The sequence below is a fragment of the Canis aureus genome, chromosome 27, assembly GCF_053574225.1.
Source record: "Canis aureus isolate CA01 chromosome 27, VMU_Caureus_v.1.0, whole genome shotgun sequence".
In the NCBI taxonomy this organism is placed as follows: Eukaryota; Metazoa; Chordata; class Mammalia; order Carnivora; family Canidae; genus Canis; species Canis aureus.
Window position 1 is genome coordinate 24247155 of NC_135637.1, and position 16267 is coordinate 24263421.

General features: G+C 47.2%; 1 long non-coding RNA gene across 1 annotated transcript in view; it reads right to left on the reverse strand.

Annotated features, from left to right (window-relative positions):
- Positions 1 to 1985: 1985 nt before the first annotated feature.
- Positions 1986 to 16267, reverse strand: part of LOC144298985 (uncharacterized) — a 70604-nt gene continuing 56322 nt past the window's right edge. Inside the window, exons 2-3 of the long non-coding RNA XR_013365814.1 lie at positions 6734 to 6867; positions 1986 to 5695 (exon numbers count right to left, since the gene is read on the reverse strand). This is a non-coding gene — a long non-coding RNA (uncharacterized LOC144298985). The remainder of the gene's footprint in view (positions 5696 to 6733; positions 6868 to 16267) is intronic.

A 16267-nucleotide genomic window follows, 5' to 3' on the forward strand; every position in this document is an offset into this window, starting at 1 on the left:
TAGTAACTGGAGCTTAACATACAAATAAACCGAACACTATTAAGGACATTTTGTGGCCACTGGGGTGGATCAAGTGAGCTAATCGCCCAACTCCCAGCAATTAAGTCAATTAACCATTTAGACATATGCTGAGCCATTCCCCGGCTCTAGTTTCCCGGGGGCATCTGTGAAATTTGTGCAACTTATTTATGGTGTAAGCTTCTGGTCTCATTACTAACTGGGGTGACTGGGGAAGGCAAGAGGGGTGGCTGGTTAAGTAAGAAAAAAGTCAGGGCCGCGGCAAAGATGTGATAAGCCGCATGTTTCCCTCCATAGGCATCTTTCACTCCCTCCTTTGTGGCTCACAGGAAGGATGAGAGATGCTGTTATTTCTTGCCTTCCCTCATGCATCTGGTATGTTCGAGGATGTCTGAACCCCTGTGTGAGTCGCTGAGGGGAAGGAGAGAGCAGAGAAATGGAGGGGAGTCAGACTTGGTCCCGGGTTCAAATCTTGACTTCCATGCGGTAGCTGAGCCTCAGCTTCCTCATCTGGGTGAGGAATCAAGAAGTGGCACAGAGTCAAGTCCCTACGGCTGCCCTCTGGCACAGGGCACAGGGCAAGGAATACGTCGGTGGTGGTGATGATCACTACCTTTACACTGGAAGCTAAAGAGAAGGAGGCAGAAAAAGCTTAGATAGAGGCATCAGACACACCTGCTTGGAACCCCATTTGTCCTGGCATTTCTTTGCTTTACAGGACTAACTAAACTTCATTTCTCCGATCCTCAGTGTAACTCATCTGAGAAAGGTGCTAATAATACCGGGAGGGTTTTTAAGATCTAACGGCCTGATGCCTGAAAGGCTCTGGCCTGGAGTCCTTCGAATCCTATTAGATGCTTCCCTGCCTTTGCAGAAAAAGGAATGGAAGGGGCCCACCCCAGGTTGCAAAATAAGAGTTCCAAAAATGGAGCCTGGGTCTCTGATTCTGCTTTCAGAGCCGCTTCCACCTTGCCTTGCTTGGGCACTTTACAACCGTGTAAAACAAAGTCGTCCTTTCAAGGAGAGATATGCTCCTGGAGATAATTAGCATGTATCGATTGGATGTGTTTTGTTTTGTTTTGTTTCCCCAAGCACTGCACAAAGCCTTTCACAGATATTATGTAATTTAAAGCACACAGAGAAATTCTGGGAAGTGCATTTTATGGACAAAGAAAGGGCTCAGAGAGGGCAGGAGACTTGCTCCAGGTAACACAGCCAGGAAGTGAGACAGTCGGGATTTGAACCAGGTTCTGGCTGAGTCTGATACTCTTCCCCGTCGTCTTCCCTGCCCATGGTATGCATGCTGTGATTTTCTCCACATGGTACTCCAGTTTGCAAAGAAATGAAAGCATCCCTATTTCAAAATTAATCAATGGCTTTTGGAGATGGGCCCTTACCACCCTCCCCCCGCCCCCAGCCCCAGCTGTCACCCTCCTCCCCTCCTTCTCTTACTTCCACCCCGCAGGCTCCCAGAAGGCAGCAGGTCCTTGGCTGAGGATGGAGAACAGCCAGATGGATGGGGCTCCTGAGACAGAAACCGAACCTCAACATCAGAGACGGTCCCCACACACTCCGTCCAGGGAGCCATGCTGGACCTGCCAACATCCCGGGCCTTCAGGCTCAGCTCAGCGACATCCCTGCATGGGATTTTGGAAAGCATGGAAAACAGACATCTCCCCGCCTAAAACGTATCTCTGATCTTCTGAGGCCGGGGCAGCAGGGTTGCCCAAGACTGTTTCTTCCTGGCAACAGTCAACACCAGCCGGTGCTAGAAAGTGAAAGGAATAAATCCCCAGCTGAGAGCGTTGCTCAGGTTCCAGCAAAGGCTGAGGCAAGGGTTGCTGGCTACTGGCTCACTCTGACAGCGGGGTAAGACGGAGGGGAGTTTTTTCCACCTCCTCCTTATGGACAGAGCTTTGCAGTTTGCAAACTTCCTATTGGGATTCGTTATCCTTTATTCAGCATGATCATAAAACAATTACATACACACACATATATTTCCTACATGTGTATACATCTATATACCGACTGCTTTACCTCTCTGTATACAGATTCTCACAATCTCCAACTTATAAATTAAGAGACACGAATACAGGGATCCCTGGGTGGCGCAGTGGTTTGGCGCCTGCCTTTGGCCCAGGGCGCGATCCTGGAGACCCGGGATCGAATCCCACGTCGGGCTCCCGGTGCATGGAGCCTGCTTCTCCCTCTGCCTATGTCTCTGCCTCTCTCTCTCTGTGACTATCATAAATAAATAAAAATTAAAAAAAAAAAGAGACACGAATACAAATGGCCACACACTAACAGAAGGAAGGATAAGGCAGTAGAGGGGCAGTGGTTATTAAACTTCAGCATATGCAAGAATGATCTGAGAACTTTATTTAAAATAATACCAGAGCTTTCAATGCAATGGGACTAGGTTGAGGCTTGGGAATCTAGATGTTTAAAATGCCACTGAACTCTATATTTTATGCTGGTTAATTTTATGCTACGTAAATTTCATCTCAATTTTTTGAAGAAAAAAAAAGGTCCAGTGAATCACTTGCCGCAGACTAGAACATTAGGCAAGGCTTCTTATGGAATGTGTTACCTGAATCTTCACGGGCAGAGCAGGGAGGGGCATTCCAAGCAGAGGGCACAGTATGGGAAAAATTCGGATCAAGAGATGATAGGGGAATGTGGTGAGCCATGAGAATTTGGAAGGAGCGAGGGTAAGGGCCAGGGTACAGGAGACCTCACTGGCTAGATTGAGATTCTGAGTGTCACCCTGGTGGCCCGCAAGTCCTTGAGTATGTTTGATGGGGATGCACTTAGAAACAGTCTTGTGTTGACTCGTGGGGGCTGGATTGAGTGGGCAGACTTACAGGGCATAGAAGCTAATTCTAGTGAAAAAAAAAGTTACAAGTTAAATAAGCAGAAATCCAGGAGTAAAAAGAAAAAACTCCCTTCAACTACTCTCTTTTTGGGGTCTTTGTATATACACAGTTCAATGAGTTGCATAAGTTAGACCATGATATAAGCGCACTCTAGAAATTGTGTTTCTCCCTTAACAACTTAACATGGTCATGGTCCCCTAGTCTGGGCATGTCAAACTGCCTCATTCTTTTTAATGGCTGTATAATATTCTATTACATGGATATATTACATAGACATTGTAGATATGCCACAGTTTTCACAATTTTACTTACAAAAATAACCATTTTGGTTTACTTAACCATTCCCTTCTTGACAGGTAATTAAGTTGTTTCCAAATTTTTCTATGTATTGTTTCTCTTTTTCTTTTTAAGTATAATTGGCACATAATATTATGTGAGTTTTGGGTGTACAACATATTGATTCAAGGATTCTATACATTACTCAGTGCTCACTGCAATAAGCATAGTCACCATCCGCCACCATACAACATTATTATAGTATTATTGACTGTATTCCTTATGCTATGCCTTCCAATTCTATGACTTATTTATTTTATAACTGGAAACATGTATCTCTTAATCCCTTTTAACTATTTCGCCCATCACCCTCTCCCACCTCTTCTATGCTATTGTTAACAATGTTGTAATGGTCCTCCTTGAAAATAGATCTCCAAGCACCTGTGTAAGTATTGCCCTAAGGTAGATTTCTGAAAATAAAATGCTGGGTCAAAAGATGGACATATTTTAAACTTTTAATGGGAACTACTAAGGGTTGTCTAATAAAAAAAAATGTCACCCGTATATACTCCCAATGAGAGGAAACTGATACAGGGTGATTGTCAAAAGTGTATCTTTCAACACTTACACAAAGCTATTGTGTAATAAATGACCACAGAATCTCAAGGCATACTGTAAAAAGTACTTACTCTTGTGATCTATTAGGATTGTACCACAATGTTTAAGAATGCCTATTTTGCAACATCCTCATGAGCAGTGTGTGTTATCATTAAAGAAAAATGTGCTGATCTAACCATTTGAAACTTATCTGTTCTCGAAAATTGCATTTTAAAAAAAGAATCATGAGTAAAGTTTAGCTTGTGCTATGTACTTATTTGGCCATTGCTATGCCTTCTTTGATTAATTCAACATTCATAGACTTGTTTCATTTTTTTTCCTGTTTACTTTTGTTTTTTGTTTTCTTAATAATATCCAGGAACTCTTCATGTGGTGTATCATTTAACCCTTTACCTAGTGCAGGTGGAGTGAATAATTTTTCCCAGTGTACTTTATGCCTTTTGTTTTTTAGTCCTGTAAATATTTTCATTTTTATGGAGTTTAATCAATCTTATGTTTTCTTTTATAGCATATTATTTTGTTTTTATACTTAGAAACATCCTCACGGCCTGAGATCATAAATTGCTAATCCCCATTTTCATCTGAGGGTCATAGAGTTTTATGCTATCCTGTTAACTCCAATCCATAGGCACTTGATTTTGCTGAATGGCTGTGAAGCAACACTTTAACTCCATTTTTGTTCTCTCATGGTTAAACAATAGTCCCAATGCTCTTTGTGGAATAATCTGAGTTGAAGTGCTACCTTTATTGCATGCAAAATTTTCTAAGTCCTCAGGTTTGTTTCTAGGCGGCCTTGTTTTTATTTTTAATTTTTTTAAAAAGATTTTATTTATTTGAGAGAAAGAGAGCACAGGCAGGGGGAGGGGCAGAGGGAGAGGGAGAAGCAGACTCCCCTCTGAGCAGGGAGCCTGACTGGGCTCATCCCAGGACCCTGGGATCCTGACCTGAGCCCAAGACATCCGTTTAACCAACTGAGCCACCCAAGCACACCTACTGCCCTATTTTTAAAATCAGTGAACAAAAATGCTTCTAATCCTTTCGTAGATTACATCTTATGAGGCCCAGCTCTGCTTCTAAGAAAGTCTTTTTCTGTGTTTTCTTTCTTTCATTCATTCATCCATCCATCCATCCATCCATCCATCCATCCATCCATACACCTGGACATCCACTCATGCATTCATTCATTTGCTTTCACTCACTTATGTTAGTTTTAAGCAGGTTATGTGGCCCTTAGGATTAATGAAAGAAAATCAGCTCATGTGCGTTTTCTGACCACGTGTTTTCTGGGTACCAAACACTGGGCTGTGCATCCCTCCACCCGCCTTATTGACTTTGTTCCAATCCACCTGTGAGTAGGTATATTTTTAGTCCCACATTACAGATGAGTAAACTGAGTCTCGGATAGGCTGATTAACTTGCCCAAAGTTTCCCAGGTACTAAGGTTGACAGGAGAAATCTGAACCCAGGTCAGCCAAATACTGGTTTTGTCTCTACCAGTGCTGCTCCCCTTCTAAAATCATGGCTCACAGTTATTGTGCATCCACTCTGTACTGGGCATTGTGCATGGGGCCATGAATCCCTAGGTGGCCCAGAGTGTCCCGGCCCAGAGGAGATGGCAGTCTGATGGTGGAGGCAGGCCACTGAACAGACTATTATAACCCACTCTGACTAAAGCTAAAATAAGATCAAGTAACCCGGGTGAAGTTGTCCTGGGGAGAAAAAGGCTTCCAGCCTCTGGAAAGATGATTTTGCTGTCAGCTTGGCAAGTGAAAAAGCCCCTTTACAGGTGAGGTGTGAAGGTCCAGAGCCAGGATTTTCTGGCTCTATCTCCCATCCATTTGCACTTGAGGATGTAGCTACCATGCCGGGAAAGAAGGACCCTGGACAGCCTTCATGGGAGAGAGTCTCTGCAATAAGAAAAGAAGCAAAAAAAAAAAAAAAAGAAAAAAAAAAAAAAGAGAGAAAGAAAGAAAAAAAAAAATCAACACCCTTCAAATCGGCCTTCTGGGCTCCATAGCTTCTGAAAACCTCGCCATCTGTCCACATAAGCATGTTCCAAAGTTTTAAGTACCTCTTTTCATGAAGTCCGTTAAAGTTAACCTGGCCTCATAATATATGGGGGAAATCTGCTATAAATAGAGGTAAATAGAGATTGTAAAGATAAATAACAATACCAGCATGGGAGGACTGATAATGTCCTCTATTTATGGCCCGACTCTAAAAAGGGATGGCCAGCGATCCGGCGTCTTTAATGACTTACTTTTGCCTTGGCAGCCTGTGCTCCCTGTTAGGGTGCTAAAGATTCAGTGACACAAAAAGCTTACAGATAATTAAATATTGATTTTTGTTTTCTAATCCTATATAAAAATTGTCCTGGGTCTCCCAATGGTGGTTTTATCTCACCAGAACATGGGGAGAGGGGAGGGTGTCTGTTAACCCTCTTTGTACCCTGTTGTGTGACACTGGGGGCCCCTCAGACAAGGGGGAATGTGCAAGGTTGGCTTCACACATGTGTGACCTCTGCAGTCATATGGGGTCTGTGCTCAAAGGGCCGGCACTATGCCTGGGTTTGACTCTCTATTGGCCCCCTCTCAAAATGCTGAATAATTTTTGCACCAGTAGGATTCTGCATGCATTTCCTTTTCGTATGGCTCCCAATTATGCAGCTAGTCCTGGGGGTGGGGTGGGGGTCCTGGTCTGGCTGAGAAATCAGGCCAGCCAGTTCTGGCCTTAACAACTCCACCGCTGCCCAGGACCCCTCTTTGACTCTCTTGCCCCGAATCTTGCTGGCTGTGCCAGAAACTTCAAATCTGGGAAGAGGGCCAGAGAGAAATTTGTGATGAGAACAGTTCTTCTCCCACCGCCTGCTCCTTTCTCTCTCTCTCTCTCTCTCTCTCTCTCTCTCTCTTTCTTTAGGAAAAACACACACACACACACACACACACCTCATTGTCATTTTGCGTCTGGAGTGTGGCGCGGGACATCTGGCAGTGTGGCAGAGCTGCTGGCTGGCTGGCTGGCTGGTTGGGGGTGGCGTCCATGGCCAGGTCAGGCCGTGGGCTCCGACAGCAGACAGAGTCTGGGAAGAGAGGGAGACAGAGTCAGAGAGCTGGGTCCTGAGCCAAGTCCTGCCATGTGTTTGCTGCGTGGCCTTGGGCAAGTGGAAAACCCTTCTATGTCTTAGTTCTTTCATCTGCAAACGGAGGTACTCACTCTGGCCCCTCGGCCTGCCCTTCGTCTCCCAGCAAGACTGCCAGGGAGAGCCTAAGTTTTTTCTAAAAAACGAGGATCTGCAAAAACAGAAGAAGAATGGCTAATGTTTTACCCATTCCCTACCTGTACCTTTTACCTCAGTTCTTTGTAGATGCTAACTAATGTGTGTTTCCTAAAGACTTTGCATATTCCATAAATTCATTTAGACCTCAAAATGACCCCATGAAATAGTACTTTTATAAATTTACCATCTTACAGTTGGGGAAATCTGGCCCAGAGGCCGTGGTAGGACAGCCAGAAAGTGACAGAGCAACAGTTTGAACCTTGCATTCTGGTGCTGAATCCTTGCTCCGAAACCACCACGAGGTAGGTGCTCTCTGGTTCCTTTGGTGCCTCCTACTACAGGGAGTGAAAACCGGGGGCCTGCAGGCCAAAAGGGGCTCCCAGAGCATTTTTGATTGGTATTGCAACACGGTGTGAGACTGCACTGCATTTGAATTTGAATCACTTGCCCATACTGAAAAAAAATCCCAAGATTTCTACATGAAAACAGATTTCTAGCATTTCAGGCATGCTCTGGTCATGATGGGCTCCTGTATCTACGTGCAAAGGTCCTCCATCTGCCACAGTCCCTACCACTCCCTCTTGTCTTCCTGACCTGAAGGCTCAGAGTCTAATTCCCCATTATTTTATTGGAACTGCCCATTGCCTCACCTACATTATCTGCCTAATTCCTGTGGATGCCCAGTGTTTGGTCCCCTCCCAGGGATGGCAAGGATCTGCTCTGCAGGCAGAAAGCCGTTTCCTTGTTGTGGCTTCGTAGGCAGTGTCTCCTCTGTGGGTGGCACCGTATGTGGAAGAAACAATTAATTTTACTAGTCGAAGGAGTGCGACCAGGGAATCCAGAGGTGCCTCAAGCCCTGGAAATGAGCTCGGAGCCCTGAGTTTCCCCTTAAAGCTTTCAGCTTCCATGTTCCTCAATTTTAGTAATTCTAAGAAACTTTGGTTGCAGGATATGAAATTTGCAAACAAAGCTACAAATTCTGAGATTTTATGATCCAAACAGTTTATAATTCTAAGATCCCTCTGCGCCCCCACCAAAGTGGTTCTAGTATTCCATGCCTCCCAAATTCAAACTCTTCAGTGCAGAGTCTCTGATCCTAAAATCTCATGACTCTAGCGTACTTGGAAAATGCAGTCCTATGAAGGAGGAGTGCTAGAATGTGATGACTCCATGCTGCCCACTGCTCCTGATTCCATGGTCCTGTACTTATCAGCTCTCTCAAGTCAGAGAGGAGTTGGCTGACAGTTAACTGAATACTTACAGACAAATGAGGTGGTCTGGTCACAGCCCTGGCTACAAGGTGGGGGGTGGAGCATTGGGATTTTTCCTTGAACCATTTAATCCGATGTGACTGTTCCTTTATTTTCCTAAGGAAATGGGGACATGGAAATCTGTATCTCCGACAAATGTTGAACCAAGCCAACATTTAAACCCCCGGAGTTTAGAGACAAACTGCAGGGATTGCGTATCTGTTGAGCAAGTCTAGTGGACCCCTGGAAGCCCTGTGTACATCCATTCGTCGAGCCATATTTGATGAGTGAGAACCCACAATGAATGTAAAGTCTGATTAGATTCAAGGCAGTGTGACCCCAGGGCGAGGAATGTGGCTGGAATGATTTGGGGCATGGGAGGGTTTGAGCTGCTTCAGTTGGAAAGGGGAAGCTCATTAGCACAGCACTGGGAATGTCACGGTATCCAAGAGTCAGGCCAATGGGAGATATGTTTTCAGTTTTATTTGAACTTGGAGGTGACTCTTCCCGATGCCTTTAGACCTGGCTCGGATGGGCCACAGAAGCAGCTGGCTAGGGATAGAGTGCCAGGCTGGAGACAGAGAAGGTGATAGGGTCAAAGGGAGATTGAAAGGCGCTATTCTGGGGTCCTGGGAGGGCACTTTGCACAATGCATCGGAGGGAACAAATCTCACCAGCAATGTCATTGCAAAGAGCTCACTACTTGGTGCCAACTTTTCGGCAATTACATGTACAAATAGGGACCTTTTCTTTGCAAGTGAAAAAAGGTGATTTCTGATGCCAGGTCACCACAGCCAGCACAGGAAACATGAATCAAAACCAAAAGTTCTCACCCTTGACACTATTGACCTTTGGGGTCAGATAATTCTTGGCGACAGAGGACCATCCTGTACCCGAATCCCTAGTCTCCAACCATGAGATGCTAATAGCCACTTCATGCCTAATTTTGACAATCAACAATCTCTTCAGACATTGCTGGATGCAGAACTTGGAGAAAGACTCCAGATGACCCTCGCCCCCGCACCAAGAGAGCCTGTGACTCTAAGCCACATCCAGAGGAGGATTTCCATCAATGCCTAAATGTGGACGAAATTAGCAAGTCAATAGCAGAATTCTACTTTGTACCACTTGGAATTTGTTGTGTGTAATTACGCTGAATATCAGCAGAGTTCTCCTTCCAGGGAAAGGATTCAGTCATTCTCAAAGAACTCTTTGTGGTGACTTCACTAAGTTTCAGGTAAAGAACTTCTCTAGGTGTAAGAGTGAATCTGAGTATGCAAGTTGGGCTTTTTGGGACAAAAACAGATCTAAAGCTACCCTTACGAGAGATAGCATAAACTGGATGGATTTCTCCTTGAAGATGCTACACGGTAAGATGGTAGAATGCCTGACATGTAATAAACACTCAATAAACATGAGAGAAATTAATAGGTAGTTCGTATGGATCATACCTCAGAGATGGAAGTCACATCCAGGGCGAGTTTGGAAAACAGGTTCTTTTTTAACTGCCAGTTCTGAGCCATGAATAGCACTGTCCTGAAGCATGGTGTTAGGAAGGGTTCTGAGGGGGTATTGATGCTGGGGAGAAATGTGATTGCCAGAGGATGTCTGCTGTAGGGAGCAGAGGGGCTTTGTCAGCCTAAAGGCTAGGAGTTCACCTCCTCTGGGCAGTATTCCAATCAAACTGGTTGTCAGAAAGATCATCCTAACTACTAAGTGGAGGCGGGATTAGAAGAGTGGGACCCAAAGAGAGAAAGGGAAACTCTCTACCAGGTACTCTAACGGAGAGAATTTAATACAGGGAATCACTTGCTCTGGTGTTGACAAACTGGATAGGCAAAAGTGGCACACTGGGAAGCACAGAGGCAGTGATTGCAGGAGGCAAGTGGCATCCTTGGGCTGAAAGAGCAAGTCGAGAAGGTGGGAGAGAAGAAAGACCAGACTTGGAGGAGGGACCTGAATTCTGCTGTGCTCCAGAGCTCTGGGGAGGAACCACGCGGAGCTTGGGCACAGGCTTTGGAAGAGGGACGGGGCAGGTGATCACTGGATCCACCTGTCACTGCTGGGATGAGGAACATCGCTGGGATGGAGACACCAACCGAAACTGCCAGCAAACAGGGGCCAGAGCATGTCCCCTCTGCAGCCTGCCTCAAGTCTCCCGCTAGCGCCCACTATGGGCAGAGGCCAACCCAGACCTGACCCGGCTCCCGCAGAAAAGCAGGGCTCAGAATCCCAGCCCTGGCTCTGGAAGGCAGTGAATAGAAGGATGCGTTTGATGCTGAGCGACAATGGTTTAACAGCTTGTACAATCGCAGAGGCTCAGAGACCTGAACCAACTAGCCAGGAGACCACATCCTTCTAACTCTGGTCCCCTGTCTCTGCACTCCCAGTGATGTAAAGGTTTGCGAGCTCCTGGTAAGAGGGGTAAGGATCATTATCTTCATACTCAGCAGCCCCCAGCATGCTGTAAAGTACTCCTTTTATCTCCCTTTGCCAAAAATAGGTATCTGAGCAGTAAGTGCTTCCTGCCTTATGTTTGGGGTTTCCCCCACCACTCCTGGAACTGCAAATGCCTTGCCTATAGATCAACTTTCCAAGTGGGTTACGATGCACCTAGTGGGAAACGAGCTAGAGCATCCATGCAGGGTGCTGTGCCCCCAACCCTTGCAGTATCTCCCAAGGCCCCACAAGAACCTGCTCCCTCCAGTGGTCTCCCCAAGATGCTCAGACTTCATGTGTGCAATAGATCATGTGACTGTGGGTGTAGCTTTCTATTTATTTGGCAAGTTGCATCTCCCCTGAGAGAAGACGTCCATTTCCACCACACCTCAGGCGCCGCAGGGAGGTAAGGTGATTCCTTGAATCAGTTTTTCTGGGCAAAACTCCTCATGCACAAGCTGTGGTCTCATCCAGAACCATGCATGCACATTATGCAGAAACATTAAATATTTTACTCAGGGAAAAAAAAAAGAGAGAGAGAGATTTCTTGCAAAGTGAATTTTCTTCTCTTTAGGGCTTCATCTGTGCTGAACCCTATACACTCTTTTGTGAAGGCAGAGCAGGCGAAAACCTGGAGAATAAAAGTGGGACTTGATTTTATGCTAATGTATGTAAAGAACGTGACTATAGAGTCATAGGTAACACAATGGACTTAACTTTTTTTTTCCCTCTCACTTTATTGAATTATAATGACTAGTTTCCATAGCAATTACTGCATCACCTTGTACATTACCAGGAAGATCTACTGCACTTTTCCCCAGTCATCCTTGTAAACATTTCTACTTTTTTTTTATGATGTTCTAGGGGGAAACATGGGCTTTTTCAGCTTGGTGCTAGTTGGGGAGCATATTTCAGGAGATTAATAAAGCCGATCGGCGTATTTTTATTTTCTAAATTCGGTGCTTGGTTCTCCATCTTCACCCTCATCAGCTACTTGTCAGGCAGACAAAGGGGGCAGGAGGCAGGCAGGAGGGAACAGAGGTGATCGCATCAGGTAGGGAGAGGCACACAGCATCAGGAGGGATGGGGAAGATGGTGCTTCAAGATCCCACGTCTCTGTTGATTTTGGAATAGTTTGAGAGTCATCCCCTCCAAGTGCAAACCTCTCTTCTAACCCCGGGGGCTTAGAGGAGGATGTGGGGTGTTTCTCAGCTCACAGACGCTCAGACACAGGGGACACATTGAGATCCCTCTTTGGTAGCCTTGCAGCTAGAGTGTCTGGGACCCCCAGGTTCTTCTGGGGCCACACGAGGGGATGGGGAGATGGGCATCTGGACGCCCGTGCATTCAAAGCCCAGCTTGCGCCAGTGACTGCCTTTTATGAGCTTTTCAACTTGGCTTCCCACATTGCATTTCATTTCCAGAAAGCTCTCTGGAGCTGATGGCTATTTGCAGACACCGCTTTCCAGTGGAGAGATGAAGGAGGTGACACCCAGGGAGGGTTGAGATGGCTGCAGCTGCTGCTGTGAGTGGGGAGTGCGGCCAGGCCAGCTGTAGCTGTAGGACACTGGGCTGGGGCCGCTGTGCCCGCTGAAGGTCAGCGGCACAGGTCACTGTCACAGGCTCCGTTGCTGACCTGTGGGAACTCCATCCCAGGAGCTCAGAGCTCCCAGCCCGCGAGAGGGGCAACAACCCCATCAGAAACCCTCAACACATTATTTCATTTGATAAGGGACCTGCTATGCCCCCACTTGTGCACCAGCCCACAGCTGCCAGAGGGATTGGAGGGCACAGTGTTACCTGGCATTGTGGTGGGAGACTCATGCCCCCAAGTCTGGCTGCCTGGGCTCCAGTATCCCCGCTATGTTCCTCACATACTATGTCCGTGGGCCAGTGATTTCCTTTGATCTGCCTCAGTCTCCTCGTCTCTAAAATGGAGCTGGTGGCTGAACCCACCCAAGAGGCATTTGTGCAGAATGAAGATGATGCTGGTTAAGTGCTTACACCTGCAAGAGCGTCTCTTGTTCTCCACGCGTGGGCATGTACTCTCCTGTCCCTGGGCTGTGGCCTTGAAGGAGGTGTTCACATCTCAGAGCCCTGACTTTCCCTGCTGCGAAATGAGAAATGTCTGCTGAGTGGTCTTGAAGGTTCCTCCTTGCTCTGAAGTTCAAGGGTTTTTGGATTCTGACAGCAGAGCTGGAGAGAGGGAAGAAGAAAGTGGGGGGAGGAAACGAAGGAGACAGAGAGAGGGAGAGAGGGAGGGAGAGAGAGAATGAGAGGGAGGGAGAGAAGGAGGGAGAGAGAGAGAGAGAGGAGAGAATGTAAGAGCAGATGCTTTAAGCAGCAGGAAAAAAATCCCTAAGTGACAAGAAGCCCTGAGTTCACCAAAATGCTTAACCAAGATAAGAAGGATGTAACCGATGTTGGAAAGATTGTTATGAGATTAATAAAAGTGATTAGGGGATTAAGACTTCTCAAAAGAGATAGTGACGGGACCACCAGCGGGCATCCCCTCCTCACCCTCTGTACTCAGGCTCTGTCCCTGGTTTGTAAGTCCCGGGTCACGCAGGCATCTGACAAAGTGCTCTCAGCGGATGTGCAGATAGTATCCTGGCTAAGCCCATCTTAGACATTTCAAAAGGTCCCCCGTGTCATATATAGATGTACGCACGCACATACACATGTGCATATATACATACACATGCACTCAAGTGCCTGGATGTCCGAAGGAGCCCAAGGAATGAATGTCTCGAGGACCTGAGCTGGGGTCAGGATTAATTAGTGAGCCTGTCCTACTGAGCGCAGGACCCCTGGATAGAGAAGCCTCTGGGAAGTGGCCGGGATCTGAATCAGGCATCATAAGGCGGCTGGGGCAGTTTAGGGAGTGGAGGCTACTCAGAGAGATCCTGGTGATGTCAACCTGCTGTCTGGGTCTCAGACCAGGAGACCAGGGGGCGCCCCCTACGTCAGGGCTGAAAGGCATGTGAGTGGGAACATGCTCTGCCAAAGCTGGGTTTCCTTTGCAAAGTACTTTCCAGTGCCCTCCCTAGAAGATTCTGGGCTTTTCTGTGGCTCTCAAATAACAAACAGGAACCTGGACCAAATGCCCCTTCTCTTTCTGTCACTGGCTCTGAGGGAGATGGTGAGGTCAGTTCCACGGCTTCGGAAATCTGCCACTTGGCAGGGTGAAACCCGACTTCATCTTTTACCAGCTGTGTGAGCTCTTTGTTTCCTCATCTGGAAAATAAATGGTGATGATTTCACTGTCTCATAATCTTAGGAGAGGCCCTGAGCCAGAACCACCTGGCTAAGCCCCTTCCAGAGTCCTGACCCTCAGAGACTCTGAGATAAGGAAGGCAGGTTGATTTATGTTGTTCAGCGTGGGGATAATTTGTTACGCAGCCATAGTAGCTAATACAGGTGACAGAGTGGGCTTGCCACAGCCTTTCTGGAGTTGATGCTAACAGAACTATTCTTAAGAAACAAGAAATGACAAATGTTCTTTTGTGGTTTAATTCACAAAGATAATCTCAGCTCCAGCTCCCTCCCTGCTTGACTCCAAAGGCTGTTGTCTTCCTTTCAGGATCTGTTCAGTGGCGAAGGATAACCTCCACTTTACAGACCAGTACACTGATGTCTGGAGGGGCAAGGGGGCTTGCTCAAAGTCATGTGGCAAGGTAGACGCAAAGCTGAGTTTAAAAATCAGGCCTCCTGGGCAGACCGGGTGGCTCAGCGGTTTGGCACTGCCTTCAGCCTAGGGCCTGCCTGATTCTGGAGACCCAGGATTGAGTCCCACGTCAGGCTCCTTGCATGGACCTGCTTCTCTGCCTGTGTCTCTGCCTCTCTCTCTCTCTCTCTCTCTCTCTCTCTCTGTGTCTCTCATGAGTAAATAAATAAAATCTTTAAAAAAATAAAAAATAAATAAAAATCAGGCCTCCTAACATGCCTTGTGTGCATTCTTTCATTTACTGACTGTGTATTTATTGAGTACCTACCGTGTGCCTGGCTAGTACTGTGACTAGATGCTCTCCACACTGCCCCACCTCAGGCAAGCTTAGTTTAGTTTTCAGGGCACTTGGGAAAGAACATTATATACCAACGGGGGACCACTTGTGTGTCCCTGGCTCTAAGTGACAGAAGAGATAAAGGAGAAAGGTCATCAGACCCCCCAGACTCAGTCATGAGCCCCCCGTGGCTGGCAGAGACCAAAATGTGCTAACTCTGAATGGACAAAGAGACTCAATATGGGGACCCTCCTGCTCTATAGGAGCCAACACTTCCATCCTCACTCACATAACTCCCCAAGGAGCCATAGCCCGGCCCCCAGTAGCCCTTGTTGGGGGAACAAGGAGGCCATCACATAGCCACTTGGAGCAGCTTCCTAGCAGGATCAGCCACTACGGCAGATCCCAGAGAGATAGAGGAGCAGGGGCAGGAGCAGGGAGGGCTGCTGTCACAACAGAGGGGATAGGTTAGCAGTGTCCATGCAGGTCCCCAGCCTCAAACAGAGCTGTCGGCACTGGGAGCTGATTGCTCCCTTCGGGGCCAGGGGTGCTCCATGCACAGGCAAGCTGAGCGCTGGGACCCTGGGGCTCCCTTCACAGCCCAGAGGGGGAAAATGTAATTCATCCTGGGCTTCTGGGCGTGTAGGATGGCATTTAAGACCAGGCCATTCTTTATGGAGGGGACTGTGCTGTGCGTTTTAGGATGTTTAGCAGCATCTCTGGCCCCTACCCGCTAGAAGCCAGTAGCACCCCCACCCCCAGAGCTGTGAAAACCAAAAATATCTCCTAATATTCCTGGGGGGCCAGGTCACCCCTGATTAAGAACCAGACATAGACTCGCAGCTCTGTCACCTTGGGCCTGTGCCCCCCACCCCAACTGCCATGTTCTCTGCCTCTTCAGGATAATAAGTCCTGAAAGTCCCCGAGAGCCGGGTGTACACCAGCTGCTTTATCCATGCCTCATTGTATCTCCCAAGAGCACTGTGGTATGAATATGATCTCTGTTTTACACAACAGGACATGGGGACGTGGAAAGGTAGGATTTGGACACGTTCAGGGTGGAAGGAGGACTCAAGCCCCATGTTTCTGATTCTCAGCTGGACCCTTAAGGTGTCTTGTTCTATGCTGTTCACTCAGTGGCACTCAACAACTAGTTCTGAATGAATGAATGATGAATGAATGAATGAGCAGGGTTTTTCCTAGCCCATCTTGAGCAGAATGCTCTAAGCCTGGGGTCCTGTGGGGCTCTGAGCTGGGATAAGCTGGCTGATGGAAGAGAGGGCTTTGGGGGCCGAGGTACTGCTCCAGGCAAGGCCAGGCCCCTGTGGGCACCATGTCCTGGGAAGAGAGAAGGAACAAAGGGTTGCATTTGGCCTCCACACTTTCCTGTTGCTCTCGCCTTCTTGACTCTGGCTTCTCTCTCTCATCTGTCTTCATGTCAGCAGCTGGGGCCATATTCAGAACCGGCCAACCTGATCACATCAGGGCCTCATGTGCACACCTGCCATG